General features: G+C 41.6%; 1 long non-coding RNA gene across 1 annotated transcript; it reads left to right on the top strand.

The window, feature by feature from the left end:
- The first annotated feature begins 328 nt into the window (after positions 1-328).
- Positions 329-7,971, top strand: LOC138116494 (uncharacterized). Its single transcript, XR_011154174.1, has 4 exons — positions 329-416; positions 532-702; positions 5,159-5,355; positions 5,893-7,971. It is a non-coding gene; the product is annotated as an uncharacterized lncRNA (long non-coding RNA).
- The last annotated feature ends 291 nt before the right edge of the window (positions 7,972-8,262 follow it).

An 8,262-nucleotide genomic window follows, 5' to 3' on the forward strand; every position in this document is an offset into this window, starting at 1 on the left:
ATAAATTGTTTGCCTTTATTCCTCCTTGGCTTCTTCCATAGGTATTCATTCTAGGTCTCCCTTTGGTTTTCCATTAACTTGTGTGGCCTTTCATTAACCCCTTATGTGCCCTCCCACTCTACCACACAATCAAGCCTCTGAGAAGAAGCTGTCAGCACAGCCTCTGAGACAACCACAATCAATTATACTCATTAAAAATCAATATGATTAAATAATGAGCAGGTTGGTTAGTGCTGGGGTACTTGGAGCTGGGAGGAGTCCACTGGGGCAAAGATGAGCCCCATCATTGGCTTTGGTGCTTTCCATGCTAGGAAATGAGGGTGTCTCCATGAGCTGTGATCTCTGACAGAAATGCAGGCACATGGCAAGTGAGAGGAATGCTACTACAGTTCCTCTTAGAACAGGAACACTGTGGGGTAAGACTGTTCTTTGGTTCATGGGATTTATGGGGAAATATTGCTTGAAAAGAGTCTCCCTAAGATACGCTTGCAGTGATGTTAGCTTATGTGTTATCTTCTTATTCCTTTGTAGCATAAAATATGTCCTGGTAATAGGAACTGGTTGTCCTGTGATTTCTTAAAAAAAAAAAAAAAAGATGTTTGATCATAAAGCTATTTGAATCTGTGAAAAAAACTCCCTTTGGATATGGGATGGGAAGAAACCCTTCATTGTAAATTGTTGTCTCCTTGCTGTTCTTTGAAGGTGAGTTCCCAGTTCAATGGCTTTACATAACTGCGAGTTATTGAGAGATATTGGGGAATAAAAAAGTTTGTTTTGTTTAGAAGTAGAACAGAGGCACTTTGTCCTTCATTTCACTTAATTTCTAGGTTTTTTTCTTGATGAAAACTTGGCACATTTAAAATGAAGTGTTTTTTTAATGTCATTTAATTCCTCAAGAGAAAAACCCGCACAAATCTTTCAGTTAAAACCCATGTTTTTAGATATATTTTTTCCTAGTGGGACACTTCTAAAAATGAAAGCATGTGTTCTTCTCTGGATTTTTTTGCCACAATGTTTTCATTTAAGCAAGATACTTTTCCCACAAAAAAAAAAAAATGCACACATTAGACTAAAAAAATCCATAAAGCTTAAACAATTCCATTTGGGATTTTTCTCTGGAAATGGAAAATTAGAAAAAATCAAAATAGGTCAGGAAAAGTTTTCCATTTAGCCAAAACACTACTTTTCAATTAATTTATTCTCAATCAAAGCATTTCACTCAACTCTAATCACTGGACTGAAGTCACCCTGCAGGATTCAAAGGGAGTTGATTTAGATGCTCCCATGGGTTCCTATGAATCGGAAAAGTAATCAGTCAATCATCTTCCTGCTCTCACAGTTTTCTGTTGTTGAGTAATTCTCCAGATCATACTTGCTGAAACTCCTTGTCTGGCTTATTTTTCTACCTAGCAACGATGACTGCAGCATCCACGGCCCCAATCCAGCAAAGCACTTTACACACACATTCTTTAGTTAACGTAGTCTCCTTGATGTTAATGAGGTATTCATGTACTTAAAGTTAAGCCCGAGCTTAAGTGATTTGTTGGACAGAGTCCTGAGCCCTGGAAGGGGAGGTGCTGAGAGCCATTTTGTGGAAGCATCCTCAGCTTTAAAGCAGTGTGGCTTGGCAGTGGTCAAAAGTTGTATTGATTTGAGTAAATCAGTTTAGCAATTGATGAAGCTCCATTTAAGCATCTTCCATCCAAGGCTCCTCTCTAAGTCCCCTTAAAGCCGATTTTGTGAGGTGTGCTCTCCAAGCAGGATGAGAGCAGGGCTTGCTCTGATTGACCAAGCTCAGCTCATGAAGGGTTTTCTGAGCTCCTGTAGGCACCTGAAATGGGAAGTTGCTTTTGCTGAGAAGTGTGAGATCTGTCCCTGGACGCCCATAAGTAATCACCTTGCTGAAAACAAGCAAACACAACTTGCTGCATTTTTATATAAATTACATATTTATAGCCACTTTTAGCATCAAAGTGATCAACCTATTTTGTTCAAAGCTCCATTTCAGGTGATATAACCTGTAAATTACTTTAATGCATTCTGCTCTACTATTATTTACATTAAAACCCTCACCACTATTAGGTGTAGTTGGAGGGCAAAGAAGGTTCTTCCCACCTGCTTGCACTTTGTAATCTTATGGATCCCTGCTGAAACGTAGCAGACAGCATCAATCATGTTACATAAATAACAGCTGTGCAGTGCAGTGCAGTGATATACCTGTCCCTAGGCATTGTCAAAAAATCCCATGTCTTCCCTACAGAAGAATAAAAAGTATGTATTTCTTGAAAGTCACCAATCAATTTCTTCAGTCTTTTCCTGCAGACCTGACACAAAAAAAAATGTATTTGAAATGCCAATTCAAAATGCTTCAGAGGCAAGTTTTCCTGACTGGCAGAAGGAGACTTGATACTGACAGTGCTGCAGGAAAAAAAAATACCTGCTGAAAAACATCTCTCAGTGCCTTTCCAGGGTCTGGAAAGCAGATAATGCAAAAAGATTGTGTAATTAGATGCAGGTCCACCCTTGGGCCAAGCATGTTACAGGCTTAGGCAATATCAATAAAGTACACCTAAACCAGACCCAATTCTCACCTGTTGCACCTGGAATCTGCTTCAGCCATGGGGATTTGGGTGGGTTTCAGTACAGGTGTCACAGGTTGCCATGTGCCCTCAGTTGATTCTGACAAAACCCATCATGTGAGCGAGTCCTGAGGTCTGGCAGTGCTGCAAGTGGCACAGAGCATTTCACTGCTTGCATATCCATCTCGCCTTTCTACACAGATAAGCCATGAAATGTCAATGCATTAAATCTCTAATTCATTGATTTCAGAATTAGTCTTACTATTTTATCTCAGTATCTGATCACAGCCCTCCAGACACAAAGGACAGGGATAAGAAATCCATAAGCACAAGTATGTGGTTAAAGAACAGATATTCCAGATAACACAAAAACATTAGAGCAAGGACAGACCGAAGTCAATATGCTCGAACATATTTTAATTGCTTCTTAATAACGAGATAATTTTGAGACTTCCCAACTCAATCCTCTTCTGCTTTTTCCATTCATTCCTCTACAAATCCTCTTCTCCTCTTCAGGACAGAGTGGGGCAAGGTGCTGGCTGGACTCAGGATGTGTTGATATCCATTGACCAGATGGATCACAGAGTATTCCCACTCCTCTGGCCTAGACTAATAGAGGTGCTGACCCTTTCCATTCTCTTCTTCCATCCCTGCATCTCCACCTTCCTCAGAGGGGTGAGAAGCTGCATTTCAGCACTTCTCATCTTGTTTCAGTATGACCCACCTCACAGCTCTGCCAGTGCATCTGTACACAAAACCCAGCATCCCCAGGGGAATTCACGTGGCTCCATCACTAAGCCTCATCCCTCTCCTGCAGTCCTCTTCCCAGCTTGGGTAGCCAAAATATTTTGGTCTGCTGCCTATCGGATCTGTCCACACACCAGCTCTGTCCTCAACAGCTCAGTACTGATCAGTTCCTCCCAAAATCTGCTTTCCTGCCAGTCCCCACTGGGAGCCTCCCAGTATGCAGCCATTTATAGTTTATGTCAGCAATGTGGACAGAGTCAGGGGCTATTCACCTGAGGCAGGGCTACTGCTGGGCTGAAGTGATTAAAATATTAACTGCTGGAATAGCTGTCCATCCCACTCATCTCCATCAGAAGCAATTAATATGGATTATACATATTTTGCAAGCGGAGTATCTTTCCTTTCAAACCTTGGAGGAACTCCAGGGAGGATTAGGTAGAAGACTGAATGAGCTAATTTGCATAAATTAGGTAAAATGTGAATAGCAATTTGTATTCAGAAAGGCTCTCTTTGACTCTTCATGATATATTGATGCCATCTGGAGAACCTAGCTATGAACCAGGCATTTGTTGGAACGATTTTCTCCGGGCTGTTCCCACAAACTTTGCGTGTATGTTCAGAAATATTCCCCTTCCTTTCTTCTGCTTGGAGCAGGGTTAAAGACCTCTTTATATGATTGACCCTTTTTATTTAAGAGAGGACAACTCAGATAGCTTAAGAAGAAATGGATGGTGCATTGGAAATACTGCAATTGCTGTTCTTCACCGGAGGCAAATGTTCCTGCAGTGGCTGTGTTGAATCCCCATGTTAATATGGCAGCAGAGTACCAGGGAAAGGAAATGGTCAGGCTGGAGTCTCATGTCATTTTTCTTTACTCAGATTACATCATTTCTTTGGGAACCATATTTTATGAGCTTACTTTTTTCTCCCTTTGATATACAGCTTTTCCTTGCATTATACTAATTTCAGCCCCACTCCTTCCTTTATCAGAAAAGATGTCTCATTCCTGGAAGTATTCCAAGGCCATGTTGGATGGGGCCCTAAGTGACCTGATCTAGTGGGAGGTGTCCCTGCTCATGGTGGTGGGTTGGAACAAGATGATCTTTGAGTTCCCTTTGAACCCAAACCACTCCATGATGTATCCTTTGTGCACTGGATTTCTCACACAGCCACATGGAGCTCCTGCACTCTGCCCAGCTCCATTACATGCCAGAGCCATAAAGTCAAGTCATAGTGACAGTAAAGCCACTGTCCCCAGTGCCTCCAGCAGAACATATTAGCTGATCACCACCTTCTCCCTCTGCCTAGTTTAATGGATCACCCCTTTTTCACAAAGGCAGGAACTTTCCCCAGGCATCCATAAATCTCCACAGCTCGCAAATGCTCTTCAGGACAATGGACTTTATGCTGCCCCTTGGAGCTGCTGCTGAAACCATCACCAAATCCCTCAGTGGTTAAGCAGGTGGTCTGTAGGTTCTCCTCCCAGAGCTGCTGATGTTGCTGAGACTCACAGTAAGGAGCTACTGAGCCTCAGCATCACTGCTTTGTACAGACAAAATCATCTGGCTGGAGCCAGACCAGGGAAATACAGCACAGTCCAGGAACGATAGTTAATAGATAAAGACTTTACATGCCCCAAGGTTTAGGGCAAAGAGACAACGACAAAGGGTCAGAGAAGTTCAAGATGCCAGAAATGAGAAGAAAACCTCTTTAGATGTAACCTTTTTAAGGCAGGATGGTAAAGGAAGCTGGCATCAGGTTTGAATGTGATTTATAGTATCCTTATGCAATGAGAATTGTCACTACCCCCCCAAACCCAATTATTTCCACAGCTCTTCTCCAGACAAATGTGTCTGAGATAACAGACAAACACGACTGGGGCATGAGTCACTTGCTCATGCAGTTGCCAAGTTCACAGACTGAAGTCCGTGACGAGTCGAGTCTGTATCAGCTGCCTATGCTTGAGAGGCTGGATTTGGAATATCTGAGATGAACAGCACTTGACTACAACTGTCAAAACTGGGTGAAGGTAATAGCATCAGATTTATTCTAAATAAATACATTCAAAGTTAAAAGGATGGATAAGGGTTTGGTGATTATATAATAACTGTATAAAGCCCAAACTTGTATATCCTGCAATTAAATTCTGAGAGCTCTTCAAAGCTCTCTTAGAGCTGCAGAATTAGAGGTCATTTCTGTGTGACCTGGAGGCTAAGGTGGTATCAAAAATATCTAAGAAGTTTCAAACTTGAAATCCCTGACTGTGCTTAACTCCTTTAGGCCATTCTGTTTTTCTTTTTGAGAACACCATCAACAGCAGTAACTTTTTATGCAACTTTGTATGTTTCATATAAACTTTTGATAGTAAATGGCAAGCTGACAGTTTCCAGATTAAATGTTTTTTTTTCTCTTGGTGAATGTAGGTCAAAAAAAGCTGTTTGCAGGAGAACTTGGTTTAAATGAATTTCTTCATTTGAAGAAACCTTATTTTTTTTTAATGGCAAAAAGATCCTGTTTCCTCATTTTCAACAACTAAATTAATTTTTTTTTTTTTTTTTTATTTCAGAAATCTCACCATCATCTAAATGGAATATTATCAAGTTGTCTAAATGAACTGTGCATTGATCTGATCTGTACTTTTTTCTAGACTATTGTTTCACAAACACAGATAAATGCAGAATAGGGAAAATGATTACAAAATCTTGCAAATTCCCACAGAGAGAGAAAGTATTTCCTTTACTGATCTAATAACAAATAGCAATCATAATGAATGTCATAATTACAGCGGTCGTGAGGATAGTTATTGGCAATTTAAATCAAACTGCTCCCAGAAAACAGGAGAAAGTGGGAAGGAGTGAGGTGGGTGGATGATGGCTTAAAAGGATGGTTATTGATCGAGTTGTTCATGGTGGATTAACTCAGGAAGGGAGAGCTAGATTTATTTTATCTTTATCTGTGAAAAAACATTGCATATTTGCCTAATTTTATTGCATATGTACAGCATAACTCGATGATTACACAAAATTTATACAAAAAGCCCATACTAAAGCAATTAAATACTCATTATGTTAGTTTTCCTGGCTCAGGAGGAGGACTAGATATTTCCTTGGGCTCTTCTCCAGCCCTGTCTTCTATGCTTCCATACCCTATAGGCCAATCCCTCCAAAACTGGCTTTTACCGGGCTGGGCTCAGAGCCACCAGGGCTCTGACAGGAATTTCCCTAAAGATCCATTTGGAGTCCAAAGAGCATTTGGGTCGATGGTTAGGCCAGGCAAAACAGGAGGCTCTCCTATACTCTCCCTAGACTCCAGGAGAAGTTATGTGCAAGTGTTTTTTAACCTTTTCCAATTTGTCGACCCCTAAAACCTACTTGCTTTCCCCATGTAAGCCTTGTCCAGCAAGCTTAAGCCCACTGAGAAAAGCTTTACCCTTTTGCAAGATTTATGGCTTCCCACTGCAGAGCCATTAGAAACAGCCTCCAGGTCCAGAGGCATCCTCAGGGGTTGAAAACCACTGGTTTGCACCAGGGCACTGCCAAAGTAATCCTGCAGAAGGGTGGTGCCGAACCCTGAATGTGCTGAAACTGATGGAACGGGCGTGAATCTCAGCTGGAGATAATGGAGTGGAGAAGTACTGACGGCTCTGAAACCGCCTGCTCTGGTACCAGGAGCAACACAGCTCGCCTTGACCTATTTTTCCTTGTTCTCAGGCAGATCTTACAGCTCCAGGCTGCTGCTCAGCACCAGGGCACTGCCAGAGCTTCCACTCCAAAGCCACCTCGTGGCCCAGGAACCTGCCGGGCTGTGGGTGCTAGACAGGGGGTGAGGAGGGCAGGGCAGGCACAGCAGGGCATTTCCTCTCATCCTGTCACTGGCCAGGAGACCTCGGCCCCCACCTGGCTGCAAATTCCTGTCAGGGAGTAGTTAAGAGGGATAAGGTCCCCCCTGAGCTTCCTTTTCTCCAGAATAAACACCCCCAGCTCCCTCACAGGACTGGTGCTCTCTATGTGCTTTTCTGTGTGTTTTAGCACAGGAGGCTGCAGAACTCCCTGCCAAGAGAAATCATTGACTTCTTTGTCTGGGATAACACTGAAAGGTCCAAACTCTGATTAAAGTTGGCTTGTTTGCTTGCCCTCTCTGTAGTTACATGTGGGTATAGGATTCACCTATATCTGCTGCACTTTTTTCCCTGGAGAAAACATTTTGGCAGTACTGAGAGGAGTCTAATCAGGTATTAAAACCAAAGTGAATTGCACTTGCTGTAGGATTGGGGTAAATTACTAGAGCAATGATAGAGCCCCTCTCCTGTTTTAATCCATTTTAATCTCATTGTTGAGTTAATAAAACCTATTGGTTTACTAAATCAATGTAGGGTGTGATTCATTATTATGCGTGCTGGTACACAGATTCAAACACAAACTCTCTCTGCTATAGACTAGAACAACACTGATCCAATGGAAGTTGGCTCCAGGGAAAAATTACCTCTTGCCACTTGTCATAGAAAGACACTAGCTATGGTAAATTTTTGCTTGTGTGAATCAGAGGCTTTATTTGACTTCTCTGATGCTGAATGCACTTGAAATATTTTTACAAATGATTTAATCTACAAACAGAAAAGAAACCTCCTTTTGTTTGAGTTCATATTGGATTCATTTATGACCATTAAGCAAAACAGCTATGCCCTATAATGAAGAGGGATTACTAGGGAAACAAATATATTTGTTAGCTTTATTCTTCCCCCTGCATCTATTAGAACAAGCCTGTGTTTCCAGCTTGCATTTCATTTTCTTTATGGCAGGCTGCTGGAGTTGAGACATAAATTAAATAGATACATTTATATAAACTCTGAATTTCTGCTGCTTTTCTGTCTCAGATCATATCATTCTTGCCAACTGTCTTCATTTAGGAGGGTCAATCTATATACTGCTGGAGAAAC

The sequence above is a fragment of the Aphelocoma coerulescens genome, chromosome 10, assembly GCF_041296385.1.
Source record: "Aphelocoma coerulescens isolate FSJ_1873_10779 chromosome 10, UR_Acoe_1.0, whole genome shotgun sequence".
NCBI classification, from domain to species: Eukaryota; Metazoa; Chordata; class Aves; order Passeriformes; family Corvidae; genus Aphelocoma; species Aphelocoma coerulescens.